We start from the raw sequence: 7,811 nt of genomic DNA, 5'->3' as shown, positions 1-7,811 counted from the left end.
ATCTGAAGCCATTGTTGTGATTATTGTGACTTTGCCATTGTAATTGTTTGTAAGCTTGTGTAGTCAAATGAATCTATGATCGTTTGCAATCCATTTGTTGTTTGTATGCTGTTCTTTGTATGACATTTTAATATTTGATAATTAACCAATGATATTAGGCCACTCTTGGCCATGATTACAGACACCTGTGTCTTTTGACACTACATAAACTAGTCATCCCGCAGTGTTTGTGATTATACCCTGATGAAGACAGCTTGGCTGCCGAAACGTTGGTAACTCAATTTTTGCATCTGAGCTCCTAGAGTGTGCGGCTCTCTTCTATTTTAAAGTTTTTCATGTTGAAACATAATGTGACAACCATATGTTTTGTATCGAACTCAAATTAAACTTTTATTTTTTATATTTGATTAAATTCATCGTGGATTTGGGTTCATAATTTTACTATATTTTTTTAAATTCCACAGATATTCCCATTCAAGCCTGGGAGATACAGGATATACAGGAGATACGGAAGAGGGAGATGGTTTTGCTGCCAAAAGTTTATTTTAGCAATTTATTGGGGTCAGACTTAGTGATTCAGAGGCCCGTTTCAAAATGCTGTTGACCTGTCCTACCGTGAGAAAGGGACACTAAATACAGTAGTATTCATTAATAATGATTACTCATACACATATTAGGAAGTACTTCACTGATGAGATGTGAGATATTCCACATGAATTTCAGTACATTAGTTTGTCAGACCTCACTATGTGTGTAACAGGTTCTGCTGTAGACAGTCTACGTTACCGTCTAAGGCAAGTATCGACTTCTTCACTATATTTTCTGATAATTTTAATGTTCAAAATAAATGAAAGGAAATTAATTATGAGTAATGAGAATCAATATGTTCTACTGTACTGCTGTTTGTTCATGTATTATCTTTACAACTGAAGGATATAGTGTAGTTGATATGGGGAGAGTTCAATGCAATGTGTTGTGTGTGTTAAGTTACTCCACCAGTAAGTGTATGTTTGTACTGTTTCAGGTGATCAGTAGTGTGTGAGTTCTCACATGGCTTGTCCTGAGAACATGTTTTTTCTCATTGGCCTCTTTATGTCAGGTGAGTCTTCCACACAACAACAACTAGTTATGAATCAGACATAAAGGAATAACCACAAGACATTACATTTTATGGGATGTGCTATATTCCAGCTTTTTAATTGTGTAGAAAAGTGTACAGTTAATTCCTGATTAGTGTATTTTAATAGTCTGGATTTAAACTGCTGTGAAAATGTTGCATATTTTTGATACTGAACGTTATCAGATATTCAATCAAAGATATTAGATAAATGGAAACTGAGTGAACAAATAACACAACATTTACATATTTCATTAATTTCTTAAACAACGTTATGCAACACCCAATGTCCCTGTGTGAAAAAGTAATTGCCCCCTTATACTCAATAACTGGTTGTGCCTCCTTCAGCTGAAATGACTCCAACCAAATGCTTCCTGTAGTTGTTGATCAGTCTCTCATGTTGCTGTGGAGGAATTTTGTCCCACTCTCCCGTACAGATCTGCTTTAACTCAGCGGCAAATGTGGGTTTTCAAGCATGAACTGCTCGTTTCAAGTCCTGCCACAATATCTCATTTGGGATTAGGTCTGGACATTGAGTAGGCCATTTCAAAACTTGAAATTTGTGGCTTTTAATCATTTTCATGTAGATTGTGTGTTTTGGAATGGTGGCACAACCAGTTAGTGAGAGTGAGGGGGCAATTACTTTTTCACACAGAGGAATTGGGTTTTGCATAACTTTGTTAATGAAAGAAAATAACTATAAAATAAGTTTATAAAGATCTGATAAGTAAAAATAGAGAAGCAGAAAGGGGGAAATACTTCTTCATGTCTCTGTATGTTCATGTGAAACCGACATCAGTGTGCGGTTAACAGTACAGCTTCCACCACTGTCCCTGTCACCACTCCTTGACAACATACCGACCAATTGAAAAATCACCTGGACATAGAAATAAGTTAGTATTATGTGAGCGGACCAAGTCATTTGGTGTCACTCTGAAACAGAAAGGTGGAATAAACAAGTCAGGAGTAGGTTTTCTTGGTTGAACGCAGTTCTCTATTGAGAGATTTCTGACAACACTCCAACACAATCAATGAGAATCTCCCAAGGAACAACATACATCTTCTTCTTTAGATGACACAGGAACACAACGATTATCTTTAAACTATAACAACAATCACAGATTTGTCACTGTCTTAATGGACCTTCTTTGGCTAGCTCCCTTCTCTTGGTAGCCATTCTACAGAGAGGGTTTGTCTCTCCTCTCCCTGCTGGTTTCATCCTCTCTCTTATAGGGGAAAGAGAATATGTCATTAGTACCATCAGCTGTGCTTAATTACCTCTGGTTACCTTGTCTCAACATGCCTTGTTGGGCTACTATCCGTGAGCCCAGCCTGCCCTCTGGTGGTCCTTCCACAACTATTATTATTGGGAGAGACTGTAACAGTGATGGTATAAACTCTGGATCGCTGATTCTATGTAACGGCCAATGAGAGACTATGAAACCACCGGTCTCTATATATGGTACTCCCCAGAAGAAGCAGTCCTCCATGATAATTAATGGAATTCTACAGTATTTAAATAAATGTTTCAAGGACTATATTACATGTATTTAAGTATTTTGTTGTAGAAGGGACAGTAAAGTTAGTACTCTATAAATAAAATACTTAAATATCTTTACATGTTTTTTTATTTTATTTGTTAAGTTCAGGTGATATAAAAAGTATGAGCTGGAGCAAACCCAGAGAAAATGACTTAGTGTAGAGGTGCTGACTAACGGTGAATACACTGTAAGCTATAAAAACAAAGAGAGTTGCACACTCTATATATATATATATATAAACTCCCAGTCATTTATTAAGGAAAACACCAACGTTTTGGCATCACTGTTCCTTCTTCAGGGTAAAGTCATGAATGCTTGAACCAGGTTATGCAGACAAACAGTGGAATTAGTGCAACAATGACAATCATAAGGGTTGTGTCACAATTATGAGGTTAATTAGAGTGAATTGAGTGAAACTGTTAAAAGACAATAGTTTACATCATATTGAAAATATTAGCCTATTGTTATCATTAAAATTAGCATAAGATTAGCATCAACATACATTATTGTTTAATTTAATTTCACATGTATTTAATTGTTTCCAATTTCATAAAATGTTGTTACATGTAATCTTTTGGTTCATCCATAATGCATAATAAGCATCATCAACAGGGGGAACATATTGGTTGTACGCTGATAATCTGTAGAAAGAATACATTAATTTAAAAGACTTCTTCATCAAACTAATTGTTCATAAGAAAGGCCTGAGATCAAAGTCAATATTAAGACAGTAGGGGTCAATGTATTAAATACCTCCTCTCCTTGGTTGGCCAACATGCTCAATGCGTGTGTATATGCGTGTGTTTTTTGAGTGAGAAGATGGGATGGTTAGCTTCAACAAAGTGAGCTGCTACTGGATAGTCAGTGTTATTACACCTGATTGAGCTGCGGTGGTTGTCACACCCTGACCTTAGAGAGCTTTTTATGTCTCTATTTTGGTTTTGTTAGGGTGTGATTTGGGTGGGCATTCTATGTTCCTTTCTCTATGTTTTGTATTTCTTTGTTTTGGCCGGGTATGGTTCTCAATCAGGGACAGCTGACTATCGTTGTCTCTGATTGGGAACCATACTTAGGTAGCTTTTTCCCACCTATGTTTTGTGGGTAGTTGTTTTCTGTTTAGTGTTTTCTGCACCTGACAGGACTGTTTCGTTTGCACTTTGGTCTTTGTGTTTCAGTGTTCAGTGAAATAAAGGTCATGAACACTTACCACGCTGCTCTTTGGTCCGATTCCTCCTCATCAGACTACGACACACGTTACAGTGGTCAGCTATGCATTGTTTTAATTGTCTTTTCGGTTGTCCTACGTAGGTTTTTCCACATGAACATGTGATGAGAGAGATTACTATCTTTATCTTGCAAGAGATGAGACCCCAAACAGGGATGTTTCCACCTGTATGTGGGTGTCTGAAGAAGGATGTTTGTGTTGTGCTATTGCACTGTGAGCATGAGCCACATTGGTATTTCCAATTTGGATTGTGTGTCAAGAGTGTCTGAGTGGGCTCATGGGGCAGGTCAGATCTCACTAAGCTATCCACAATATTGTGACCACACTTATAGACCACCAGTGGGTTGGTCCTTGAGGTGTGCAATTGTTGTGTCTGATTGCAGAATATGCCAGTGCTTCTTCAGGATTGCTTTCATTTTCTCTGAACACTTGGTGTACTTAGTGCAAAAGTTTTTCTTCTTTGGTTTAGTTTTTAGCAATTCTTCTCGTGGTTTTTGAGAGATTTTCATCGTTGCATCAATTTTTTCCATGTAGCCTCTGATTTTGAAATTATTTGTCATTTTCTTAGCATTGCTGTCAAAATCTGAATGTTGGCCACAGATTTGTTGAACCCTGCATAACTGGCTATATGGTAGATCATTCCTGAGTGGAAGGCGATGCACACTATCCGCACGTAGCAGAGTTTTGAGGTCTGTTGTGCTTTGTGTACAAGTCTGTATGTAATGCATCATTCTCTTTGATGATCCAGGTAGTTTATATTTCTCTCAACAGTCTGCATGGTGAATTTGAGATATTCAGAGCTCTCATTTAGCAGAGTTTGGAATTAATTTAGTTCCTGCTGACTTCCTTCCCAGAGCACAAAGACATCATCTATGTATCTCTTCCATGAGAGGAATTTAGAAAGTAGGGAGTGTGTCTCTGTTTTGTAAGTGGTTCCTCAAATTGTTCCACATACAGGTTCACATAGTTGGGGGGGGGAAAGGGAAAAAGGAAAAACTCTGACTCAAAGATGACGCAGCTATTGGATAATACCAATTTAGTGAGTTTCAAGATGCAATCATTGGATGGAGAAATGGTAGGGTCTCTCTACTGAAGGAAGTGTTGCAGGTCACAAAATATAATTTAAAAGTCTGCATTAAGGTGTCTGTAATAGAATATACTTGTCTAGACATTAATAAATGCATTTCTATTTCTTCCAACATCTGTTTTACACTGGAGGAGGAATAACAAGATGGCTGTGCAGTGGCTTCCAAACAGAGGCCCCTGTCAGTCATCTAGGGTTAATACATATCATTGGACTGATCTGAAAATACATCAGAACCGCCCTTATGTTGTCTTTTATGTTGCAGGTGTTCTGGTCTGTTTTGGTGTACGACATTTGATCGCCACAATTCCAGATAGACTGGATGTACTGACTGGCTCCTGTGTGCAAATCCCATGTTCATTTGATATTCCGGACCAACATAAGGATACATTTAACAGCACAATATTAACCTCTGGAGTGTGGATTAAAGGAAACCCAAACTTTGGTGAGCGTCCGGACAGAGTGATATTTAACAGTAGTGAGATGGTCAACAGATATCAAGGGATGATAACTGAAAACATGTCCCAGAAGAACTGCACCACAGTCTTCAATGTAACCACCAATTACACTAATATATACTTCTTCAGGATTGAGAGTCAACCATTCCGTGCAACAGACACTGAAAAGTCTGTTCATAAAGTTGTCAGTGGTAAGAGACAATTGAATTGTTTACCAACTATTTTTCCCAGTTTAGATTCCTTGCCTCAAAGATAAGAGAAGAACAAGTGGACAGTTTAACTACTAGAGTAAAATATATTTATCTACAATGTATTACAGATTTGCCTTCCAGTCCCATCCTAACTGTCTTAGGTGAGGTAAAGGAAGGGACCCCTGTCAGTTTGAACTGCTCAGCTGTTGCTCCCTGTCCCGAACACCCCCCTGAGCTGACATGGACTCTCCCAACACAGTTCACAACTGAGAACCAACTGCAGGAGAATCCAGACCAAACCAAATCAGTTCTCTCCACGGTGACCTTCACTCCATCATACCTTCATCATGAGAAGAACATCACTTGTACTGCAGTCTACCCAGTAGGGACAAGCAACAAGACAGCTGAACATAACATGATGCTTAACGTTTCATGTAAGATTTAGTCACCGGTTCCTGAAGAATAGATCATTCTATCATGTTTCACTGATGATTGTAATAGAGTGGTTTTGATGAGACTATTCAATATACCATATCCAGATACATTGTAAATGAACCCCTCTCCCCAGTCTCTCCTAAGGACACCTCAGCCTCCATCAGTCCAGCTGATCAGTATCAGTGGGCAGCTGTGTTAATCTGACCTGCAGCAGTACAGCCAACCCTCCTGTGACAAACTTCACCTGGTTCAGATCAGTGAGGGTAAACACAGGTAGCATCTGGACTGAGTTACACCCTCAATGTTACTGTTGGTGATGGAGGACTGTACTACTGTGAAGCAAGAAATAGTCACGGCTGTGGGAAGTCGAATGAAGTGCAGCTGGCTATAAAAGGTAAAATGGGCACGTAGGGCACAATCGTAGGTTAGATATACAATATATATTCAAAAGTATGTGGACACCCCTTCAAATGCATGGATTCAGTTATTAAAGCCTCACTTCTGTTGCTGACAGTTGTTTAAAATCGCTGCACACAGCTTTGCTTCCTGGGAAAACATTACCAAAGGATGGCAAGTGTCATGGTTAATGACAGAAACTCAGCACATGAACTGTTTGACACTACAAAACATGACAAACCCCGCAAACAGTCCTATCTGTTACAGAGACAGGAAACAATTATCCACAAATCCCAACACAAACAGGCTACCTAAATATGGTTCCCAATCAGAGGGAATGACTAACACCTGCCTCTGATTGAGAACCATATCAGGCCAAACATAGAAATAGACAAACTAGACAGTCACAACATAGAATGCCCACCCAGCTCACGTCCTGACCAACACTAAAACAAGGAAAACACACAAGAACTATGGATCAGAATAATGCTGCTGTTGTATCTAGGTATGATACCCCTTAGTTAGTAGGATCTTAATTTGATCACTATATTGTTGCTTCCAAGTTTATTGCATTTTTGGAAACACAGATAAGCTTTGTGATTTGCATATATTCACAAAATCCTGCACTGAAACTTGAGTTGTTATATTAATAGTATTGCACTTATCATGCAGCCTTATTTTGTCCAGCTAATAGACTCACCACCAATGGATCAACATTACGGAGGAACTCTCAAGTCCTTTTGCTGCAGGATTATTTCACTGCAACAAAACTGGATAAATTAAGATCTTACATCTGTACATCTAATATGTATAATTTGTAATATTAGACAATGTGCAAAATGTTTCCTCTTTTTGGAACAGATGGCTATAATGTGTGTTTTATTTACAGGGCAAGAAGAGCCTGTTAACCATCAAAAGGTTTTTGAGATTGTAGGAAAATTTAAAGCCTTGGGGTTAATTTTCCTTTCAGCCTGATCATTTCTTTGCATGGTAAAAAGATATTCCCAGCCTCAATTTTAACATATTTATCATGCTGTTTGTGCTTTTGTATATGAAAACCTAAATGATGTCAAAATACCTTTATTCTTGTCTTCCAGGAGGAGGAGAACATCTAGACTCCCCAGTGGGTTTGACATGACAGACCTTCACAGGGACACATGGTGGGAATGGTAGAATAAACCTTTAAAACCTCTAGAATGTGTTTTCAGGAAGAATTGAATGAATACTGTGTTGTGTAACCAACTGTAACTATGAAGTCATTATTCTTCTGAAGTGTCCACTCCTGACAACTGTTCCTTTCTCTGTGTTCTCACAAACTCCCCGACCAGATGCACAGAACTCCCGGACAGGACAGTGTGCTCTAA

General features: G+C 38.5%; 1 pseudogene; it reads left to right on the top strand.

Annotated features, from left to right (window-relative positions):
- The first annotated feature begins 502 nt into the window (after nt 1–502).
- Nucleotides 503–7,562, top strand: LOC135533353 (B-cell receptor CD22-like; annotated as a pseudogene).
- The last annotated feature ends 249 nt before the right edge of the window (nt 7,563–7,811 follow it).

This window comes from Oncorhynchus masou, unplaced genomic scaffold, assembly GCF_036934945.1.
Source record: "Oncorhynchus masou masou isolate Uvic2021 unplaced genomic scaffold, UVic_Omas_1.1 unplaced_scaffold_2333, whole genome shotgun sequence".
Classification (NCBI taxonomy): Eukaryota; Metazoa; Chordata; class Actinopteri; order Salmoniformes; family Salmonidae; genus Oncorhynchus; species Oncorhynchus masou.
Note: the sequence above shows the minus strand (reverse complement) of the source record. Positions and strands in the feature narration are given on the sequence as shown.